The sequence below is a fragment of the Cupressus sempervirens genome, chromosome 1 (assembly GCF_028749045.1).
Source record: "Cupressus sempervirens isolate cs-2001-9-10 chromosome 1, ASM2874904v1, whole genome shotgun sequence".
Classification (NCBI taxonomy): domain Eukaryota; kingdom Viridiplantae; phylum Streptophyta; class Pinopsida; order Cupressales; family Cupressaceae; genus Cupressus; species Cupressus sempervirens.
This window is the reverse complement of record NC_143118.1, coordinates 510,125,993-510,148,721: the sequence shown is the minus strand read 5'-3', so window position 1 is coordinate 510,148,721 and position 22,729 is coordinate 510,125,993.

The following is a 22,729-nucleotide window of genomic DNA, read 5'->3' as shown; positions in this document are numbered from 1 at the left end:
ACTTAGCACTTAGCAATTTGTCTAGCTCAACTTTGACTAACAAGGTAACATGAGGATGCATCTTTCTTAATTTTGTAACATGAGGATGCATCTTTCTTAATTTTTTCTTAATAGGTTTAATCCAAGGAGTGATGGAGAGGTGATGCATAATGAGCTTTGTATCTAAGCTAGGAATATTAGTATAGGTCCATGCAAAGTTAATGTTTTTCTCTTTAAAGAAAAGTGTGAATCTTTCTTTTACTTCTACTGATAATGATTGGGCCACATGTATAATCTTGGGAGATTCTTCAGTACCCAAGTTGATAGGCTATGTCGATTCTATCAAAATTGATGACCTATCCTAAAAGTATCTTGGAAGACTAATTAGTACCTCATCCTCAAGCACCTCAAAGAGGTTTTCACCTTCAAATACATATTTATTTTTACTATTTTTTTGTTCTAACACTACCACAAGACAGTTTTCACCTCTTGAACTCTTATTTTTTTATTTTTCTCTTCAATTTGTGACCAATGTATTTGATGTCTATTTTGATAATGTTAATTGTCATTTCACTAGTGGAAGATGCCATAGGTTTAATGAGATTTATGTAATATGCAATCTCATAATCATTTTGAAATGAGTGTAGCTTAGGTCTTTGATTTTGAATAGACCAGTCTATAAGATCGGGGTGCATAAGTGAAAGTGAGGTGGAAGCTTCAAGGTTATCAATGTGGGAGGAATTGTCTTTGGTGACAAGAGAGGTTGACCCTATAGAGAAGGCTCCAAAGGAAACCAAATCAAGATAAGTCTTAGAGGAATCAACATGATCCACTAAGGCAAGTTGTGAATCCAACTTGTCCAACTCTACACAAGACTCTTCAACTATGTTAGGTTGGGAAACATAGGCATGCACCACATCTATGCCCAATTCACAAGAGGCATCAGAAAGGATCCACAGTAATATTCTTGAGGGTTGGTACTATGATCATGAGCCACAAGTCGAGCAATATTTCTCCTAATTCTATTGGCATTAGGATTTTCAACATCTAACTCATCGAATTTGGGTAGCCTAGATGTAGACACTTCAGCAGTGTTATCATAAAATAACATATCTTCTCCCCAAAGAAGGTAGGTAGAAGGGGTGAAATTCTCTTCATATGTCAAAGCAATAGTAGCAGGTTGAATGCCATTTTTAGATTTGTTGGTTGTAGGGACTTCTTTATCAAACCATGGCAAGTCATCTTCAACACTATACCCTAAGCCTCTAGTATCTTTTCTTTTTTGTCCCTTGGTGTGACTCATGGGTTCTATGAGAGCATTTTTGTTATTATTTAAAGGTCCTTGTCCATGATAACCCATTTTTCTAAGAAATTGGTAGCCTTTCTCATATTTTTTGGGTGAAATAGGGGTGGCTAGTATGATTTCATCATTATCTTCTTCGTCTCTATAGATTTAGTCTTTAATGGTTTGATCCTCTTTTTCATCTTCTAAAGGAATTGAAGATTGAATAAAGGTTTGAAAGATAGTCATAACAGAAGTTAAAGGTTTCATCTTCTCAAATGGTTTACCATAAGAATGTGGGGAAATAGGTAATGATACAATGGAATCCAAGGTATACTCTCCCATTTCAATACTCATCATTTTTAGCTTCTTTTAACATTCTATGAGAGATGGTTTAATGACACTAGAGGGTCAATTATGTGACACTAGTGACTATACATCAATAAACATATTGATGGACATGGAATTATCTCCTGGGAACATAATCTCTGTTCCATTGAACGGAAATTTGATATATTGGTGATATGTTGATAGTACAACTTGCATTTCTTGTATCCATGGCTTGCCCAACAAAATATTGTAAACAAGTGGGATGTCTAATTCTTAGAAGACCACATCTTCCTCCATATGACCCACACATATATGAAGTATAATTAGGCCTTTGGAAGACCATTCAACTTCATCTTATGCTTTGATTGTTATCTTCCTAGGATCCATGGAAAATTTAGACATTTCCAATTGTTGAATTACACTAAGGAAATAATATTTAACCCTACACCATTGTCTATCAGTACTTTTTGGACTTGCATGTAGTAGATTTAAACTTCAATGTGGAGAGAAAAATTGTGTGGAATACTAAGAGACTTGTCATCTTCTTTAGAAAATGTAAGATAATGAGGTGAGGAAATATGGTTTAGCATAGCTTGGAATTTCTTAACATCAATATATGTCGAAACATTAGCAGTGTGTAGAGCCTTTTTCTAGGATCTCTTTGTGCAAAGGGGACAACTCTAGCAACTCAAAGATGAAGTCTGACATAGTTGACTCACAAGGTCATAACTAGATATAGTAGTTGGAGCCACTTGTTTGGAAGATGAGGCATGTTTGGGAGCATTAGCCACTTAGAACAACCTTAGGTTCCCCCCTAGTGACAACATTCAAGGTCTCACCATGAGAAGAGAAAGAATCTACCACCCTAAGGGATACCCTAGATCTAGTGTCCTTGAAGTTTTGATGAGGGTTATGTATTCTCAAGACCACCTTAGGTTTCTCATTGTCAATGTCATAATTGGGTTTTTCATTAAACTTGGGGCCCATCATATAGATGCTATCAATTGTTTCCAACATATTGATCACATTATCTGTGTTGGCGTACAGATAGCTAATCTTGGAATCAATACCCTTTTTGTTGGCTTTAGATGTCTATCCTTTTTTGTATTCAGGCTATAGTTGTTTAAAAGCCTTATGGTCAGAATTTTTAACTAAGCCATCCATGAAAACTTTTCCTTATCAATGAGATCTTGAATTACATCCTTGAGCTTGTAGCATCTATTAGTATTATGACCCTTATTCCTATGGTAATTACAATATTGGTCATCACTCCACCAATCAAGTTTTACAGGTGGGTCATAGGATTAGGAATTGTCGAGTAGTGTGATGAGCTTATTGGTGAGAAATTTATTTAAGACCACTTCACATGATTCAACCATGGTGTATAAGTGTGTCTAGGTTTAGAGGGTCTCTTAGCCTTATCAAAAAAATATGGATTTGAGGTCTCTTATTGTTTAGCTGCATATATAGCATTAGAAAAGTGAAAGACTGGTTCTTTAGTCTTAGGAGCATCTACAACTCCATCATTGATTACATAGTTGTTTTTTTTCCATGGCTTGCCCTTATCTTTTTTGTATGCATTGCCATTTTTATCCTCCTTGAGAACAATGTCACCATTTTTTATAGTAACATCTTGAATGCAATATGCACTTTCAACCATGTCATTGAATGAGGTAAATAGCTACTTCCTAAGATCATAATATAATTTAGGTACAAGTGTGCTGATGAAGATATCAATTTTTTTAGTCTTGGGAAATTTTCAAGGATACCTAGAATGTAATGATGTCCAGTTTTGTAATTATGTAGCAAATAGTTCCCCTTGTTTTTGTTTTATTTTTCACATATCCAACATAATAATAAGGTAAAAAGAAAGATACTTCAGTCAAAGATGTTCCAGAGGTAAACAAGGATGCTATGGAGTCTAAGAGAAAAGACGAAGAGGAGTGTGAGATCAAGACTAGTGATCTCAACTCCAACTTTGATGGTACTCTTGTAGTTGGGGAGCCTCTTTCGCTAAAGATGATGGGGAAGGTAGAAATGATGGATATTTGAAAATGGGCATTAAGACTCATTCCAATCCTTTAATCCCTACTATGGATAAAGGTATCATGACTCAAGGGATAGGGGCTACCCATATGGAGACTTAAGAGGTGAGGCTGTCGGTTGACTCAAAAAAGGAAAAGACTAATGATAAAAATATTGTTGTGATTAATAAACATAAAATAAATAAAGATAACTAGGAGGAAGAGATTGGCCAGGGGGTTTTGAACAAGGAAAAATATTTAAAGTCAAATGATAACGGGGATGCTACTATCAATCCCAAGAATTTGGTTGAAGAAAAGGCCAAGGAAGAATTCAAAAATAGTGGGAAGCTAACTTTTCTCCATAAAGCTAAATTGAAACATGATGCTTCTCTTTAGGTTGATTCTTGGCTCTATAATGAGATTATCATCCTCAAGAAAAAGATGGGGAAGCTTCATAGTAACCTGGGTGAAAAGAGAACAAAAATATTTCAGCTAGAGAGTCAGGTGGGCAATATCCCTGAGAAGCTAAAGGCCTATGAAATGGAGTTGTGTTAACTGGTAAAGGACAATGGTCAAAGGATGGATATGGTTACCTCAAGTTTGTGTGCTACTGCTAGGAGCATCGGTAGAAGGAGCAACGAGGAAATTATATCCCTTGTTGTAGTTCAGTTGATTGGTGACCCTAGTAAGAGAACTAGACAAAGTACAAAGAAAGCTGTTGAAGTTTCTCCTAGATCATCGGTAGAGGACATATTTTAAGGGACTTTGACTACTAGTAAGGAGATGACTAAGGTGATTAAAGAGCTAGCTTAATTGCTGGTTCTAGTTGTTGGTCTTGGTCCTTTGTGTGTCTATTTCATTTTTCTAACTTTTTTTTATCTGATAAACTATTTTTAGGTTCCAGTCCTTGTAAAACTTAGTTTTCCTCTTTTCTTGATTGTTTTGTAGGTTCTAGGTCCTTGTAAAACCTGGGGGACTTTTATTGTTATACCTATTTTTTTTTGTTGTAAGGAGTTTTGAGTCCCCTCAAAACCCACTATTATCATAATTTTAAAAAATAGTAATATGCTGTTGTATATTGTACGAGGATTGTTGGATAAATCATTGCACAAGTTCATCAAATATTTTAAGGGGAGGAGACAACTTGGTAACCATTCCATGGATTGTCCCCTAAAAATTCTAAGAAAGAGTCTCATGAGGTATGTGTCCTCATGCATGGTGTCCATGATAAGAGTATAGAAGTGATGTACATGGTCATGTGGGTCACCATTTCCATCATACTTTTTTGTAATTAGGAACCTCTATATCCTAAGAAAATGGTACCATGTAGAAACTTCTATCAAATGGGAGACCATTTATGGTTTCTACAAAATATGCCTTGGGTTTCTCTTTTTTGATTTGTAGTTGAGCAAGTTGACTTCTTAGCTCTTGCATTTCTTTTCTTAGGATCTCAGCCTCAGTTGGCTCTCTTTTTTGGATGATCCTTTGAACATCATAATCATGAGGGAGTTTCCATCCATGAGAAGTCATGTATTGAAAGTATTGGTCTCCATTTTGATCTAAGGATTTTAGCACAAGTTATTAGAGAAGTTCATCTTGTTGAAATCTAATGAGGTCCTCACTAGTAACCTAATTATCTACATCACTCTCATGGTGCAACTATGAGGATTTAAGTGGTAAGGTACATCCTACAACACATGTCCTTGGGGATCTTGGTGGCATGTCATTCCCATCATAAGATGGATTGTTCATAAATAGGTTGCTCTAGTTATTGTGAGTGTGCATGTTCTCAAAGTCATGTGCCCGAGTACTAGTCTCAATTTCTGGGTGAGACATTTCTCTAGCGGCTATACACCTAGCCTCTTCTAGTCTTTCTCTATCCAATAGAACTTGTTCTTCTCTAAGCACAAAAAGATCTCCTAGGCAGTGGTTCCTCTCTTCAGGATTCATGGTGAGTGAAACACTATCCATGGACCTAGGGGTATTAAATGGGGCATCAAAGAAATTGTCCAAGCAAAAAAGTGGGTTGTGCCAAGTAGTAGTGTTAGCCTCTTCCTATCTATCAAGGACAGGTTCTTCCTCATAGGTTTTCTTATAAGGATGTCTAGTAGGATTAGAACATTGCACAAAAGTAAAAGAGGGATGACTTTCTTGACCAAGTTGGAGTCTATTCACAACTGACATGTAAGGATAAGCCTTTAGTGCAGTAAGACAATGTAAACCCTTTTGTGATTAAAAATTGCATAGCCAAAATGATCACTTGTCAAAAGATAAAGTGGAGTGGATAGCTTGTCAAGAGTGCCAAAGAATTTACAACACTAGTGATTCTAGCCAAGATTTGAGCATGAAGCTCGATAGAAAATAGCCAAGAGATTAAGGTAACCGAGTTTTTAGCAAGTGAATAATAGATACATTAAGTTCATATTCAAGAGACTAAACTTATAGTTTTAGCTTTAAGAAAGTACCAGTCATGGAGATTTTAGACCAAATTGTGGTAAGACTAGGTTAAAAAACCCATAATTTAACTAAAGTGTAATCTAGACTCAATTATGCAAGCAACATAAACTAGGTGATAGTTTACAATGCACTGAGTGATATAAGATCAACAAATTTTATTGTGCAATATTTTGCACAATAAGCAAGTGATACTTTTTAGACAAATGATACTTCCTAGCAGGTTATACTATAGAGTATAACATAGCAAGATGATAGAGTTTGTTAAGCAGGGAAATACTTCTAGCAATTAGAAGTAACACATGATATTCTTAGAATTGGTGTGCGATAAAAGCCCATTAAATTATGTAGCATGTGACTTGATGCCTAAAATGTCTATGTTTCAATTCAATTTTCAAGTATTTTATGGCCAAAATATAGTTGTGATAGAGGAAAAATTGGTCCACTCTTGATGCCTCTTTGCCTCACACAAAGTGGTTTCCCATAATAGATGTTGGCTTTTTCATGGTGGTGTCATTGGAACAACCAAAGGGACACAAATGGTGAGTGTAAAATATTTGGGTGATCCAAGTGGTCAACTAGGATCGATCCTTGCACCAAGATTTTGAGTGAAAAATAAAGGCAGCTTCTAATCCTATGGTATTTAGAAAGGGTCCCATTCGCAACACTCCTCTTGCACCTAATAATATGACACCTTGTCAAAGACAAGTAATAGACCTCACAACCACCATAATACCTTAAGCATTCTTGCTAAGTGTTTTCCTCATGGTCACAATCCCACAAGTACTTCTGCTAAACAAAGACAAGTGATATGCCCCCCAAGGATTTGGCCTCTTTCAAGTGGTTTCTAATTATAGTGGTTGGGTTAGCTAGGTTGTGCTCATTCCCACTTTGGGTCATTCCTATTGTTATCTTCCCACCAATAGAAGGCCCTCTAAAGGATATATCTCACTAGGAGATAGACAAAATGGATTCACACCAAAGAGGTCAAGATTTCTATTTCACCAAAAGGGTGAAAAGCATACTCTCCTATTCTTAGTGCTCCCCCCTGACATGCCAAGAAGATAAATTAAGACCACTAAAAAGTAGAATATGCAACTCACTTTCAATACTCAATGAAGGGTTGAGATTTTTGATTCACCACAAGGGTGAAGAGCATACTCTCCTACCAACAATGAGTTCTACTCACAAGTTTTATGTGCCTAGGAAAGAAAACATCTAGCATATGCCACACATAGAAATGAAATAAGCATCAAGTACACTTGGTTTGTTTGTTTTTTCTTTGCTTGGGCAACCCTACAAAAAGATCAGTAGCCCTTTTTTTAGCAAATTGTCTTTGATATGTGTTCTTGTAATGAGAAATCTAGAAAGAAACATAGGTAACCCTACAAAACAAATGAGTTAGTACATAAAAAAGGGTTAGCCAAATGTTAAAAAAACTTGCAAAATTTCACTAGTCAGAAAACAGATAAACCAAAAAACCCAAAAAGGAGATGTTTCAAGGACTCACAATACTAATAAAAAAAAGAAACAACCTTATACTCTGAACCAAGTGATATTTACTACTACAAAAATATCATATGACACTTCATTGTATTACCAAGTGATACTCTATGCTTATGCAATACTTTGTATTAAGGCAAAAATAAAATGTGGAACTATGGTGTGATATAACTTTATACAATGTGGAATACTTTTAACTAGTAAAGTATCACATGGCTATAGAACAAAAAATCGTACGATACTAGAAAAGTATCAAATGATAACTCTATTAGCAAAAAAAATATATAGATGAAAAAAAAAGTAAAAAAAGTGATGAAAACATAAAAAGAAAGGAAAACAAAGTTGTTCTTCCCCATAGTGGATGCCAAAAATGTACACACAAAAATGTGCATTTATCTAAGTCCTTCGATTTGAGAGATCTCATGGATTGAGAGCCTTAAATGTTGATCTAGAGCTCCCTAGTCATGGATTTCAAAGGAATGAAAATAAAAATAAGATGACTCTCAACTGAGGATAAGAATGTAGCCCCTTGCAAGTACACCATAGAATGGGAGATTCTAAGACAAGAGCAAGGATGCTAGTGTCTAAGAACCACTATGTGATGCTATGCAAAATGAAACTAAACTACATGAAATGCAAAGAATGAAAATTAACTATCAAGATGAGAGTGTTACAATCCTTCTAATTAAGCTAGACATGTTACTCTATTGCATAAAAGAAACTATGGTAATGACATATGACACTAAGCTACAATGTTATGCAAGTATGAGAGTGAGGCCACGAGTTCTTCTAAAGCTCCAAGAGTTCCTATAGAAAAACTTGCAGCATAACACTTATACAAATAAAGTGAATCCTTAGATGAGGAGAGAGCTCTCCATTTTTAATAAGTACGGACCACAGAGATCATGAGACAAGAAGATCTAATAAAGGGTAGGGAGTTGAATTTTGCATGATCCATGTGCAAGATCATTTCTACTATGCAGGCTTGTGAGACTACCTCTAGTAGTTGACCCAAAAAAAATGCATCACATGGAACCAAGAAATGGTTCAAATCACATAGAGAGAAACTCGTGCTTCAATAGGTTAAAGGAATAGCATGATTATGATCAAAGGGCTTAAGTAGCCAAGGATGGAGAATGAGAAAAAGTTGGAGAAAAAGAAGGGAAAGAAAAAAAAGGACATAAAGAAAAAGATATTTAACTAGAATTTAAAGGAAAGATATGTGTTTATTTAAATGACAAAAAATAAAATGTAATAGTATTAATAAAAAAAGTAATGTTTACTTTGAAGAATTTCCTTCAAGGAGAATGTTAGGAGAATGAAAATTTGAAATGTAATTGATAAATGGTAGTCTCCAATATTAAATATGAATAAAAAATATAATATAACAATGAATGTTTTGAATAAAATCTGCAAGAATAGAGATTAGCAATATGAAAGCTGCAAACTTAATAGAAAATTGCAATAAACCTTCCAAAATAAGAGGGAAAAAAATTCAAGAAAATAACAACCCTCTAGTAGCACTCCTTCCAAAGGGGGTTAGATATAAAATAATTGATAAGACAAGAAAATATGCACACACAAAGTGTTAGAATGAGCTAGATCCACAAAAAAAAAATTCTTCTCTCAAAAATGTCTCCAAAGAAGGTGAGCTCCAATGAATGGCAACCTTAAACACTAAAAATTCAAAACAAGGATTAGTAATCAAGCTTTGATACCATGTAAGATAATATAAAATCAAGCAAGGAAAATAAAATGATATTAGTGATTTAAGTGAGAAGAATTGTTACCATTAGATCAACAACTTCCATGAGCATACACCAATGTAGAGAAAACAAGTAGACAAAGATTTTGAAAGAGAAAAGCAAAGAAAATCCCTTGTGAGTATTATGAATGAAGTTGAGAGAGAGAGAGAGAGAGAGAGAGAGAGAGAGAGAGAGAGAGAGAGAGAGAGAGCACAAAATAGCTCATTACAATAACATCAGAGAGAGAGAGAGAGAGAGAGAGAGAGAGAGAGAGAGAGAGAGAGAGCACAAAATAGCTCATTACAATAACATCAATGTGATGTGTAAAAAAGAAAGAGAAAGAAGCATCTCTTTTATGGAGATGAGAAAGGAGTTGCAAGTGGTAACATGTGTAACTCCCATTTCTATGAATGCCCCATTCATAATAAGTGTGTGTAAAGTATCAAGATCATCTTAAGGAGGATAAGCTAATTTCTTTTATAAAAGGAATTATAAAATGATTTGTCCTCATTGTTGAAAATAGATTGATACAAGTATGATAAATGTGTTTCAATCATTATTTTTCACTGATGTCAAACCTATTAGTTGCTAGTAAGACAATTGCTTATATGATTTGAGTACTACCATTTATTTGATTGATGAAGAGAAATTGATCAAATGAAGTAACAATAGCACCTAGAGAAAAGATTGAGTTATGATATGAAAAGGAGTACAAGAATCAATTAAGATAGTGATATTATAGGACATTGATAATCTACTTAAGGTTGCAAAGGTTGGTTAGATTGATTAAGTTTAAAAGAATAAGTTAAACAAAGTAAACTTGCATAATGGATGCTAAGCAAAGTTAGTGCAAGGCAAGCATAAAATCAGTTGGAGCCAAGAAAAGTCAATTTCAGTGTAAGCCAAGTAAAGTTTAGTTGATGTCAAGCACCAGTAAATTTTAGTTCACGCTGAGTGATTTGATAGAGGATGTCAAGCAACATAGTATGTGTCAAGCATCAGAAGCCAGTTAATGTCGAGTGTCAACATTATGAGACTAATCAAGAATTTGATGAATCTGAGCTAACAAGTTTGAATTCTTTGATTTTGTGAACCATGTGGAAGATAAGATTGATGAGCTAGTGGCACAAAATCAATGGTGAATTATTTTGAGGTGAATTCAAAGAGAATTGAAGGAGAAGTTTCTAGAAGGGAATGACATGAAATAAGGGGTAGGTTCATTATATCCTACCTAATTTAACCTAACCCTAAAATGGATGATGGAGGATGAATGGAAAAAGATCTTACTTATCTATTTATAGAGATGGCTGGTCAGAAGTAAAGGTTTTCATGTGTGAGAACCTAAGGAAGACAAGGAGTCTAGGGTATTGCTTCATTCAGTGACCTTACAAAATAGACTGCATTGACAACCAAAGCAAGAAGGCTTAAGGGTATGGATACTTGAAGGGTGAACAAGCTATCAAAGCTGAAGTGTGTAAAAGTCAAGAATAATGGAGGATTGAAACATAGATTTGTAATCTAAAAGTTTGTTGTAAGTTATTATTAGATCAAGCCTTACTTTTACTTTCTAATCATTGTATTAGTCTAGGGTAAACCCTTTGGAATAAGGTTGACCTAACAGTCATTTATAAATCCTTTAACTGGGTGACATTCCAAGTGAATGATCTAAAGTCCTCTAACAAGGCTCACTCCTAATAGGGTGATTGAAATCCTTTAAGCAAGTCACATTTAACAGTGTGCATTGTAACCTTTAACAGGGTTGGCCTTTCACAAGACATCACTTTAGAAGAGTGAGAATTAGTAACATGTTGCTTGTGGTTTTTTCTAAATTGGGTTTCCACATAAAATCCTTGTGTCAAATGTGTTATTGAATCTATTATGTTTTATGTTTACATTGTTGCAAAGTTGTTTTGACCTAGGACATAAACTACAAAGTTTAAGAATTGTATGATCTAATGGATGCATGCATGATAAGGTTTTATGGTTATGGGTCTACTAAGAATTGAAAAGCTTTATTTGTACATCTAGACCTTGGATAACTGATTCACCCCCCTCTTAGTTATTCTAAAGAATTCCAACAATTGGTATCAAAATCATAGTGCTTAAGAGGACTAGTTTGAAGGTACTAGAAGTAAAAGATCAAGATGTCTAAAAGATAGGTACCCAAGGTCAATGAGGAGAACTTCCCTACATGGAAAATTTTGATGAAGCTACACCTAGGAGGTCTTGGAGACCATGCACAATCTACCATCACCATTGAGCATGTTAACCCTGCTAGAGCCCTAATTGTTGAAGATCTGAAAAAGAAGAAAGAACACAATTAGGCAATGTTGGAGATTGCCTCTACCCTAAGCTATGTCGAGTTTGATGATATCAAAGGTCTTGATAGTGCAAAGAAAATGTGGGATGTTCTACACACTATCTATGGAGGTGACAAGAATGTTCTAAGAGCCAAAGTTGAAAATCTCAAATGTAAGTTTGATGATATGAGAATGCAAGAAGGTGAGGATATTGCTCAATATTGCTCTAGGATAAAAAGATTTTGTTAATGCAATATGAGGAGCTATTGGTACAATAGATGATGATACTATACTAAGAAAAGTCTTGAGAACGCTTCTACCCATCTATGTTATTAGAGTTTCTGCAATACAAGAACTGAGATGTATGCCAGTGAATAATCTAACTCTTTAAGGTCTGGTAGGTAGGCTTAATAATTTTGAGCTATCTAATTTTGATAATTAAAAGCCTATTGATGTTGAATCTACTTTCAAAGCTAAACTAACATTGAAGGAACCTATTGAGAATAAGAAGAAGACAAAAATGTATTTAGTGATAGTGGTATAGATGAGGAAGTTGTAGATCAACTTGAAGCACTACTAGCAAGGAGATTTCATTGAGGTAAAGAAAAGTTCAAAGGTAAGTTACCCATCATGTGTTTCAATTGCAATGAGGTTGGTTATATTGTTGCTAGATGTCTAGAGAAGAAGAATTATAGAGGTGGTGAAAAGTACAAAAGTAGAAGAGATGAAGACATCAAAGATTACAAAGTGAAAGGCAAGAAGTCTTGCTACATTGTTAAGAGGAAACAAAAGAAGGATCTAATGATCATGATGATGAAGTGGTGTATGTTGCAATGAAGGATGAATCTAATGAGGATGAGGCAACTGCACTAGTGTCTTGTGTGAACAAGAATGATAGATGGATCATTGATAGTGGGTGTTCACATCACATGACTGGAGATAAAAGTAAGTTCATTACCTTGAATTATTATGATGGAAATAGTGTAAGGTTTGGTAATGATGCACCATGTTTGATAAAAAAAAAAGGCTCTATTAAGCTCACAAAAAATATTTTATGTGACAATGCTCACTATGTTGAAGGACTTGACTATAATTTTTTGAGTGTGTCACAACTAAATAATTCAGGTTGTAAGGTTGAGTTTGAAAACAAGATTGCTAAGATAAATGATACTAATAGAAAACTGATTGGAAAAGGTGATCAAACTATAGGTAATCTATTCTACCTTGATATAGAGGATGCTACTTGTTTAATTTTAGAATTTGATGATGTGTGGTTATAGCACAAGAGGCTATGTCATGTTAATTTTGATAACTTAGTTAGTATCAGTAACATGCAAAGAGTCAAAGGTTTGCCTAAGATGAAGAAGCTTGACAATATAATTTGCAAAAAATGTTAGCTATGCAAAATGACAAAGTCAAGTTTTAAGAGTAAGACTTGTACCCCTAAAAGAAAATTAGAGATTTACTGATCTATGTGGGCCAATTGAAGTGCAAAGCTATAAAGGAGATAAGTACATTATGCTTCTTGTTGATGATTATTCTAGAATGATCACTTTTATATTTTTGAAACAAAAATCTAATGCTTTCCAAATATTTGTGGTACTTATCTAGAGTTGAGAAAGAAATGGATAAAATTATAAAATGCTTAAGATCTAACAGAGGAGGAGAATTTATATCAAATGTGTTTGAGATGTTTTGTAATGACAAAGAAATTAAAAGACATACATATGCTTCTAGAACCCCTCAACAAAATGGAATTGGTGAAAGGAGGAATAGATCTATAATGGATAGTGCTAGGATAGTCATGATGGAGAAAAATGTTGCTTTGAAATAATATAGAGAAGCTTTAAGTACAATTGTCTATACCTTGAACTGTGTACAAGTCAAGAAAGGTACTCATTCAACACCTTTTGAAATATGGTATGGATACTCACCCACTGTAAAATATTTTAAGGTATTTGGAAGCAAGTGCTATATTCTCAAAGATTTTAGGAATGTTAAACTAGATGCAAAAAGTGAAGAAGGTATATTTCTTGGTTATTCCACAAGAAGAAAAGCTTATAAGTGTTTGAATACTAACACTAACAAAGTTGTGGAAAGTGCAAATGTGAAATTTGATGAATATATAAAAGAATATGAGGCTGAACCTATGAACAAACTAGAAGAATACAATTCATTTGCATACTATGAAGGTATGCCTACTGATGAAGATGTTGAAAATCAAGTTGCAAACCAACATCAAGTTTCATTGATTGTTGAGTCATATACTATGAATGCCAAGTTGCATTCAGGAACCAAACTACATTCATGTACTAACTTAAATAATGAAGTTGAGGCACATTCTTATTTTGAGATTAGTGTACATGAAAGAGATGTTGAACTACATGACAGAGAGGTATATAGTGATTTAGAAGTTGAGAGAGAAAATGTAGAAGCCAAAGTTGAACCAAGATTGTCTAAGTATGTCAAGAGACATCACCTTGCTACACAAATCATTGGAGATAAAGATGTTAGACCAATGACAAGGAACAAGTTGAGAAATGATACATGTTTACTAAATATGCAAGAACCCAAAATAGTGAAATATGCCTTAGAATATGTGAAATGGAGAAAAGCTATGGAAGAAGAGATTAAAAAAATTGAGAAAAATCCTAGACCAAAAAGACAAAAATTTGATTGGTACCAAATGGGTATATAGAAAAAAGTTAGATGAAAATGGTCAAGTCACAAGGAAAAAGGCAAGATTAGTTTGTAAAGGATATGCAAAGGAAGAAGGGATTGACTATGGAGAAACATTTGCCCCTATTGCAAGATTGGAAGAAGTAAGAACTTTGCTTGCTTACTCTGCATACAAAGGTTTTAAGGTTTATCAAATGGATGTTAAGTTTGCATTTGTGAATAGTATATTAGAGGAAGAGGTTTATACAGAACAACTAGAAGGATTTTTTGATGTTAACAACAAAAACATGGTATGTAGACTACACAAAGCTCTATATGGTTTGAAGCAAGCACCAAAAGCATGGAATGAAAAGCTTCATAATTATCTTGTGAAGATTGGATTTGAAAGGACTGATGATAACAACAATCGGTACTTGAAGACAAAGAAAGGAAAAGGTATTTTGTTATTTGAATTTTTTGTTGATGATATCATATTTGGAGGTCAAGATACATTATGTAATGTTTTTGCAAATGAATGAAGAAATAATTTGAGATGTCTATGTTTGGAGAGATCAAGTTCTTTATGGGTTTGCAAGTACATCAGATGAAATATGGTATATACATCAATCAGTCAAAGTATGTAAAGGAGATATTGAAAACTTTTGGATTGGAGGATTTCAAGCCAATAAGTACACCTATGGTGATAGGACATAAATTGTCAAAGAATGATGATTCAAATGAGGTGAATCAAACATTATATAGGTCTATGATTGGAAAATTACAATATGTTGTACACAACATACCTAATATTGCATTATCTATAGGGATAGTTGCAAGATTCTCTGCTAATCTCAAGGAGAATCATTTGATGGATGTTAAGAGAATAATGAGATATTTGAAAGGAACAAAGGGCTATGACATACTACAAGAAAAATGAGAATTTTGAATTAAGAGCATATACTGATGTTGATTGGGCTAGAAATATTGATGATAGAAAGAGCACTAGTGGAGGAGCATTTTTCTTAGGCAAAAGAATGGTTACATGGACTAGCAAGAAAAAAAATTGCATTTTTCAATTAACTGTTGAAGTTAAATATGTTGCTACTGCAGTAAATTGTACAAACATTGTATGGATCAAACAACTACTCAAAGGTATGAAGGTGAAAATCACTGAACCCGTGATACTTTATTGTGATAATACTAGTGCTAAATATATTAAAGAATCTCATGATTCATACAAAGAGTAAGCACATTTCAATCAAGTATCATTACTTGAGAGAATTAATTCAAGATAAAGAGGTAAAGATGGAACATGTTAACACAAAAGAGAAAATAGCTGATATCTTCACAAAAGAACCCAAGGATGCTCATGAGTATCTAAGAGGTAAACTAGGGGTGACACCCCTATCAAAGGCTATTTAAGAAGTATGAGGAGTGACTTTCATCAAAAAAGTTGATTGGCATATGTTACACATTGATGCAGTGGATCTTACTTCAGGGGCTATCTAAATTAATTAAAGAACTAGAACTATAAATTAGTCTCACACAAGGTGACTGAGGGAGAAACTAAAAATATTCATATCTACATATGAAATTGACATGTCTTTGGCTTTATTGTCAAAGAGGGAGAAAGTGTACTAAGTTTCATGAAAGCTGAGGGAGATGAAGAAGAAATCTTGATTTTCCCAATCCTAACTACTGAGGGAGAAATTGTACCTATTGATTACATCTACCTAGTAAGAGGAGATAATGTTGAGGGAGATATAAGAAGCAATCAAGAGGGAGACATAAGGATAAATTGATTAATTTTCTTTTGATCATAACAAAATTTTGTAACCTATTTAGAAGATGGAAGTTGCTGATAGAGGGAGAGATTTCAATACAAGGAATTATTTTGTTTTTGGTATTTTGTTGGTCATACTAATTAAGTATAGTTAGTTTGGTCTTTCATCAATGCCAAAGAGGGAGATTGTTGAAAATAGATTGATACAAGTATGATAAATGTCTTTCAATCATTGTTTTGTAACTAATGTCAAACCTGGTAGTTGCTAGTAAGACAATTGCTTATATGATTTGAGCACTATCATTTATTTGATTGATGAAGAGGATTTGATCAAATGAAGTAACAATAGCACCTAGAGGAAATGTTGAGTTATGATATGAAAAGGAGTATAAGAATAAGTTAAGAAAGTGATATTATAGTGCATTGATAATCTACTAAAGGTTGTAAAGGTTGGTTACATTGATTAAGTTTAGAAGAGCAAGTTAAATAAAGTTTGTTTGCTAAGCTTATCATTCTACACAATAGGTGTCAAGAAAAGTTAGTGTAAGTCAAGCAAAAAATCAGTTGGATCCAAGCAAAGTCAATTTTAGAGTAAGCTAAGTGATAGAGTGTAAGCTGAGTAAAGTTTAGTTGATGCCAAGCACCAGTAAACTTTAGTTTGTGCTAAGTGATTTGGTAGAGGATGTTGAGAAGCATAGTATGTGTCGAGCATCAAAAGCCAGTTAATGCTGAGTGTCAACATTATGAGAAATATCAAGAATTTGATTAATCTAAGCTGACAAGTTTTATTTCTTGGATTTTGTGAACCATGTGGAAGAAAAGGTTGATGAGTTGGTGGCACTAAATCGATGGTGAATTATTTTGAGGAAAATTCAAAGAGAGTTGAAGGAGAAGTTTCTAGAAGGGAATGAAATGAAATAAGGAGTAGATTCATTGTATCCTACTTAATATGACCTAACCCTAAAATGGACAATGGACAATGAATGAAAAAAGATTGTATTTCTCTATTTATAGAGATGGCTAGTCATAAGCAAAGACTGTCATGTGTGAAAACCTAAGCAAGACAAGGAGTATAAGGTATTGCTTCATTTAGTGACCTAAGAAAAGAGACTACATTGCAAAGAAAAGCAAGAAGGCTTAAGGGTATGTATGCTTGAAGGGTGAACAAGCTATTAGAGTTGAAGTGTGTAAAAGCCAAGTCGAATGCAGGACTGAAATAAAGATCTATAATCTGCAAGTGTGTTGTTAGTTGCTATTAGATCAAGCCTTACTATTACTTTCTAATCATCATATCAGTCTAGGGTAAATCCTTTGGATTAAGGTTGACCTAACAGTCATTTGTCAATCCTTTAACTGGGTAATATTCCAAGTGAATGATCTAAAGTCCTCTAACAAGGCTTACTCCTAATAGGGTGATTGAAATCTTTTAACTAGGTCACATTTAACAATGTGCATTGTAACCTTTAATAGGGTTGGTCTTTCATAGGGTATCACTTTAGAAGAGTGAGAATGAGTAGCACGTTACTGGTGGTTTTTCCCAAATTGGGTTTTCATGTTAAATCATTTTGTCAAATATGTTATTGAATCTGTTATGTTTCATGTTTACATTTCTACAAAGTTGATTTGATAGTAACCTACAATTTTAAGTGATTTCATAATCTTATGGATGCATGCATGATGAAAATATTTTATGGGTTCACTAAGATGTGAGAAGTTTTATTTGTACATCTGGACCTTGGATAACTAATTCACCCCCCTCTCAATTATTCTAAAAGAATTCCAACACTCACATGTAGACGAGAAGACAAGTAAATGACATGTCCTCCACATTTGTACAAGAGGACAAACTACATGTATGGATCCTTTGAATATCCCAAATTAAATTCATCCAAGGAAAGTTTAATATTTCTAACAATATCTCATTCCTCAAGGGTTCCTTCACATTGAGTCACATTTAACATTGTTTTTATTAATTGTTTAAGTATCAAGTACAATGCCCATAAAATTAAAAAAACATATTAATCTCATAAGAAAATGCATGAATACAACTGATACAATGAACTACATCCAATGGATAACATCCATTGCACATGTTGCAGGGTATACAATAATAGATATAAGTACATCAAAATAAAAGATACATGATAACATATATATCAACCAAATATAAGTCTCCAAGGTAGGGATTAGAATGATAAAGGTATAATTGCATCATTAGCCTTCCAACATCTATAAATCTGTGTGGGATCCAAATGGTAAGAAGTCACTACCTCTCAACCATGTGGTTATCTAATCAGGATTCCACTCCTACCATGTAGGGAAGATAATGAATGATTAGCGTACAACTAATCAAACCATAAAACATTCCTACGCAAAGAATCCTAATAGCCAAATCTACCTCAAGGGTAATACAAACTACTTAAAAAGAGAAGATATCTAAAGTTGAAAGAACACTCATCCAATACCAACACCACATACCAAGTCAACATGCATATACCAATTATATATCGAGTATCAAAATCACAAGATAAAGTCCCTAAAAGATATCCACCTCAAGTTAAAAGAAACATGTCAAAAGTACAATCACCATGAATCACCAATCACCATCAATGAAAGTAAACACCAACAATAAATATATCCAATTACCATCAATAAAATTAAACACCAACAATAAATACATCCAAAAATAAGTACAACACCAATAATTGTACCACTAGAGGCAAATACAAAATCTATGGAGGAGACTTGGGCTATATACTAGGGAGTGTCATCACATGGTCAAACTACTTGAGTTGCTCTAGACTAGAATCTCATTAGACCCCAACCCCTCAACGTGACACATGTAGAACCATGATTCCCTCTCATGAAGATGAGGAAAACTTGTCATACCTCTCACTAGGTATCATCTCATTCCCATCCTTAGCTTGTACAAGCACTCAAGGCCTGCAAGGCACAACTCTGACTTATCTTTTTAATGTATCTCAAGAAACACGACTAGGCAAGATATTTTAATTACTATGCTATCACTTATTAGACAACTTACAATGGGTTACCCTAGTACTAACCACTTTGGGTGTTGGACCCCTATTGCAATCCACTCCTAAAGACACATAGCTAGACAACCTCCCCTGAGCACAAAAACCACAGTTGTGTCCCATACCACAACACCCATAATGATATAACAAGGTTCCTTAATAGGAAACCCAAAAATAATTTAGTTCTCAAAACTTAAGTCATTGTATATGCTCACTAAATAAATCTCATAAATATAAGCCTCAATTTTGAATCATAAAGTACATCTTGACATCTAGTCAAATAACCATCATAAAAAAAATCTTAAAAGATGGCTTTGGGGCACTTTCAACTTTGGCCAGCTAAATAATTCACATAAAAGCCATCGTAAATGAAAACATCACATTAAAATATCCAAAACCCATCACAAATAAATACCACAAAACCTCAAATAAACACACGTCAAACAATATATGGTTCCATCAAATGATTTGGATTAGATTATTTTCAAAAGTTATGTTTGATTATATAAAGGGTATATCAGTGTAGATAAACTCAACATGTTAATTATCTAATAATTTTATAACTAATTAATATTATTATTTAAATCAATAAAATTGAACAATAGCATCCTCAAAAATAGGTCCTTCTAAGAAAAGGTCTGAGATGGTTGGTTGGGAATGGGAAAAGAATCAGATTTTGGGAGGACAACTAGATAGGGGGAAACCTCTCAATTATAGAAAATTCAATGGCCTTTAGGAACCTCTAAAAAGAATGATGGGGATGAGGGTGTGGACTATATTAATGATCATGGGAAATGGAAAGACATATCCACATTGGATATAACAAATATTAAGGATTCCTTGATCAAAGAGTTGAAGGATCTAATCAACCACTATGTACTTTCTATGCTCGCTCAAAAGGATGAGTTGGTATGGGACAGGTAGACAAATGGTTAGTTCTTGGTCAAGTTTTCCTACCAGCTCATCTTCAAAAATGATTAGACTACGATAAGTTTGAGAAAGATTTGGATTAGTCAATTATTGCCAAAAGTGAACTTCTTTTGGTGGATGATGATGCATGGAAAAATCCTCACAACTAATAACCTTCAAAGGTGAGGATTACCAATCACCAATAGATGTTATCCATGCAAGAAGGAAGAGGAATGCATAACCCACCTCTTTCTAGAATGCCCCTATACCCTTAAGCTCTAGTCCTACATTTGGAAAAAATTCCTAATTGATTGGGTCATGAATAGAGGAATGGAGCAATTTGTGGAGAATTAGAGTTTCCCATTCTACCATCTTGGCCTTAGAATCCTTTGGATTCTCCTCCCCCCACATATTTTCTAGGAGATTTGGAAGGAGAGAAACAACTAGGTCTTTCATGAGGAGGAAAGGGGTGAGGAGAAACTCATTATTGAGAATGTTATGATAGCTAAAGTCAGAGTGCCACAGGAAACCCTAAGTAGGAAAGAGGAGGATATTGTTGAGAGATGGAATATTCTTCCCAATTTCCATAATTTTGATAACTTGAAGGTGGTTGCTAGATGAAATACGTGTTGGAACCCCCCTACTAGCCCCACTGTTAAACTGAATTTTGATGGGGCAGTACATAAGGGGCTTGCGACAATAGGTGGTGTGCTATGGGAAAAAAGGGTGATGTGTTGGTTGCCTACTTGAGAAATTTGGGTCAAGGAACCAACAATGTGGTGGAAGCCACTGCCTTACTATGGGGGCTAAAAATTGTGGTATAAATGAAGGTTAGAAGACTTACTATTGAGAGGGACTCTAAAATCATCATTGATTCAGTTTAGGGCTGGGCCTAACTTGGTTGGACACTGAGGCACATCTTGGGGGACATATGACATTATCTTACAAAATTAGATCATTATGATTTACAACACACTTACAAGGAAGACAATGTGGTGGTAGACACCTTGGTCGGGTGTGGTTTTAATTTTGTGAATATTAAAAGTTGGAGGAGTGTGGAAATGCTACCCAGGAATGTGCATTCCTTTGTTTGAAGGGAAAAGACCTTGCTAAATTAGGTTAGATGACTCTTCAACTTTAGAAAATGGGCATTTTGGCGAGATAACTATTATTATGATAGCTAAGGTTGCCATAATGTTGACAAGATGTCTCAGAAAGGGAAATTATATTGATTGCATCATCAAAATGCATGGAAAAGGTGAATTAATAAACAATACGAGCTTTAAAATTAATGCCATTATTGTGTGGTGTTATGGCATGATTAAGGGAAAAGTTCACATTAATACTAGGGCCATATCATTATGGTATTATGTGTAGAATCCTCACACTCCCCATAATGATACCACTAACTGGCTTGTAAGTTATACTCACGAGCTCATGAAGAACAAAAAATGAAAGCTTTTATCCATCGGTTGTTCTACTTTTAGGCCTGCCTTGGTGATTTTCTGGGTGCAAATGAGAATTACTAAGATAGTGGAAGCAGATTTGGTTGAGGAGAAAGCTGCCATGGGTGGGAACCTGAATAGATTAGAGCCCATAAAGTTGGAGGACTTCTCCAAGAGGTAGGCCACTTGGATTATGCTTAAGGAAGGAGGTTTGTCCCCTACATGCTAGCCATGGTGGGGTACAATGAAAATTGTTTGCAACAGTTCGTCAATACCTGGAAGGATAGGTGGGTGACCATTAATGGCATTTATTTTTAGGTGAATAAAGAATCTATGGCTATGGTGATGGGTTTAGAGATGAAGGGTAGGAAATGGTAGAAAATCGCAAAGGTGGCAGATGAGGTGAGCCTATGTAGTTTCATTAGAGAGAATGAGGCTCTTGATTGGTACCAAGGAGGCTTTAGGAGAGACAAACTTCCAAAGCCTTGGGATGATGTCTATTTAATGATAATGAATTATTTGACATTGGAGGGTAGGCATGACGTGTATTACTTTTATCATTTCCCTCTGCTTAACCATTTTTGTAATAGGGAATTTGTTAGTATCCCTTTCTCCCTGTTACATGCCCTTAAGGACACTATCATTGATGTTAGAGAAAAGAAGAAAAAAGGGGCTGATTTCACCATTCTCCAACAAGGGCTCATGTTCTACCTCTTCCAATTTCACCTGGCCCTTTTCCCTCGTGTGATTTCCATCAATAACATCCTCCCTTTTAGGGGGGCCCTGCATTTGAAATTTACTAATGGTAGCCAAGGCCCCACTCCTTAGTCCTCTCCTAGCTAAACCCTTGGTAAGGGAAGGAAAAACAAAATTATGACCCTTGAGTTGGAGCCCAACAAAAGAATTAAAATGGACAAGAGGGTGGAGGTTGAAATTGGTGACTCAGATGGGGAAATCCATGGGAGTAGAAGAAGGTTAAGAAGAATTGCTAAGACCCAAGGTCGATACAAACAAATGATCAGTCACTCTCAAAAAGAGGAGGAGGAAGATACCAACTTTGATGAGAGTGACAAGAATTTGGGGGATGGAATAGATAAGGGGAAAGAGGAGATAGATAAAGATGTGGAGAAATGTGATGATACCCTTGATGGTACCTGGGACTTTGAGGTAGACAACACTACTAAGGACCCCTCTCCTAACCCCACACGTCTCTGCCACCATCACTCTACCTTCTGCTATCAACTAGGAGCATCCCAATATGAGCAATGCCTCCCCTAACACT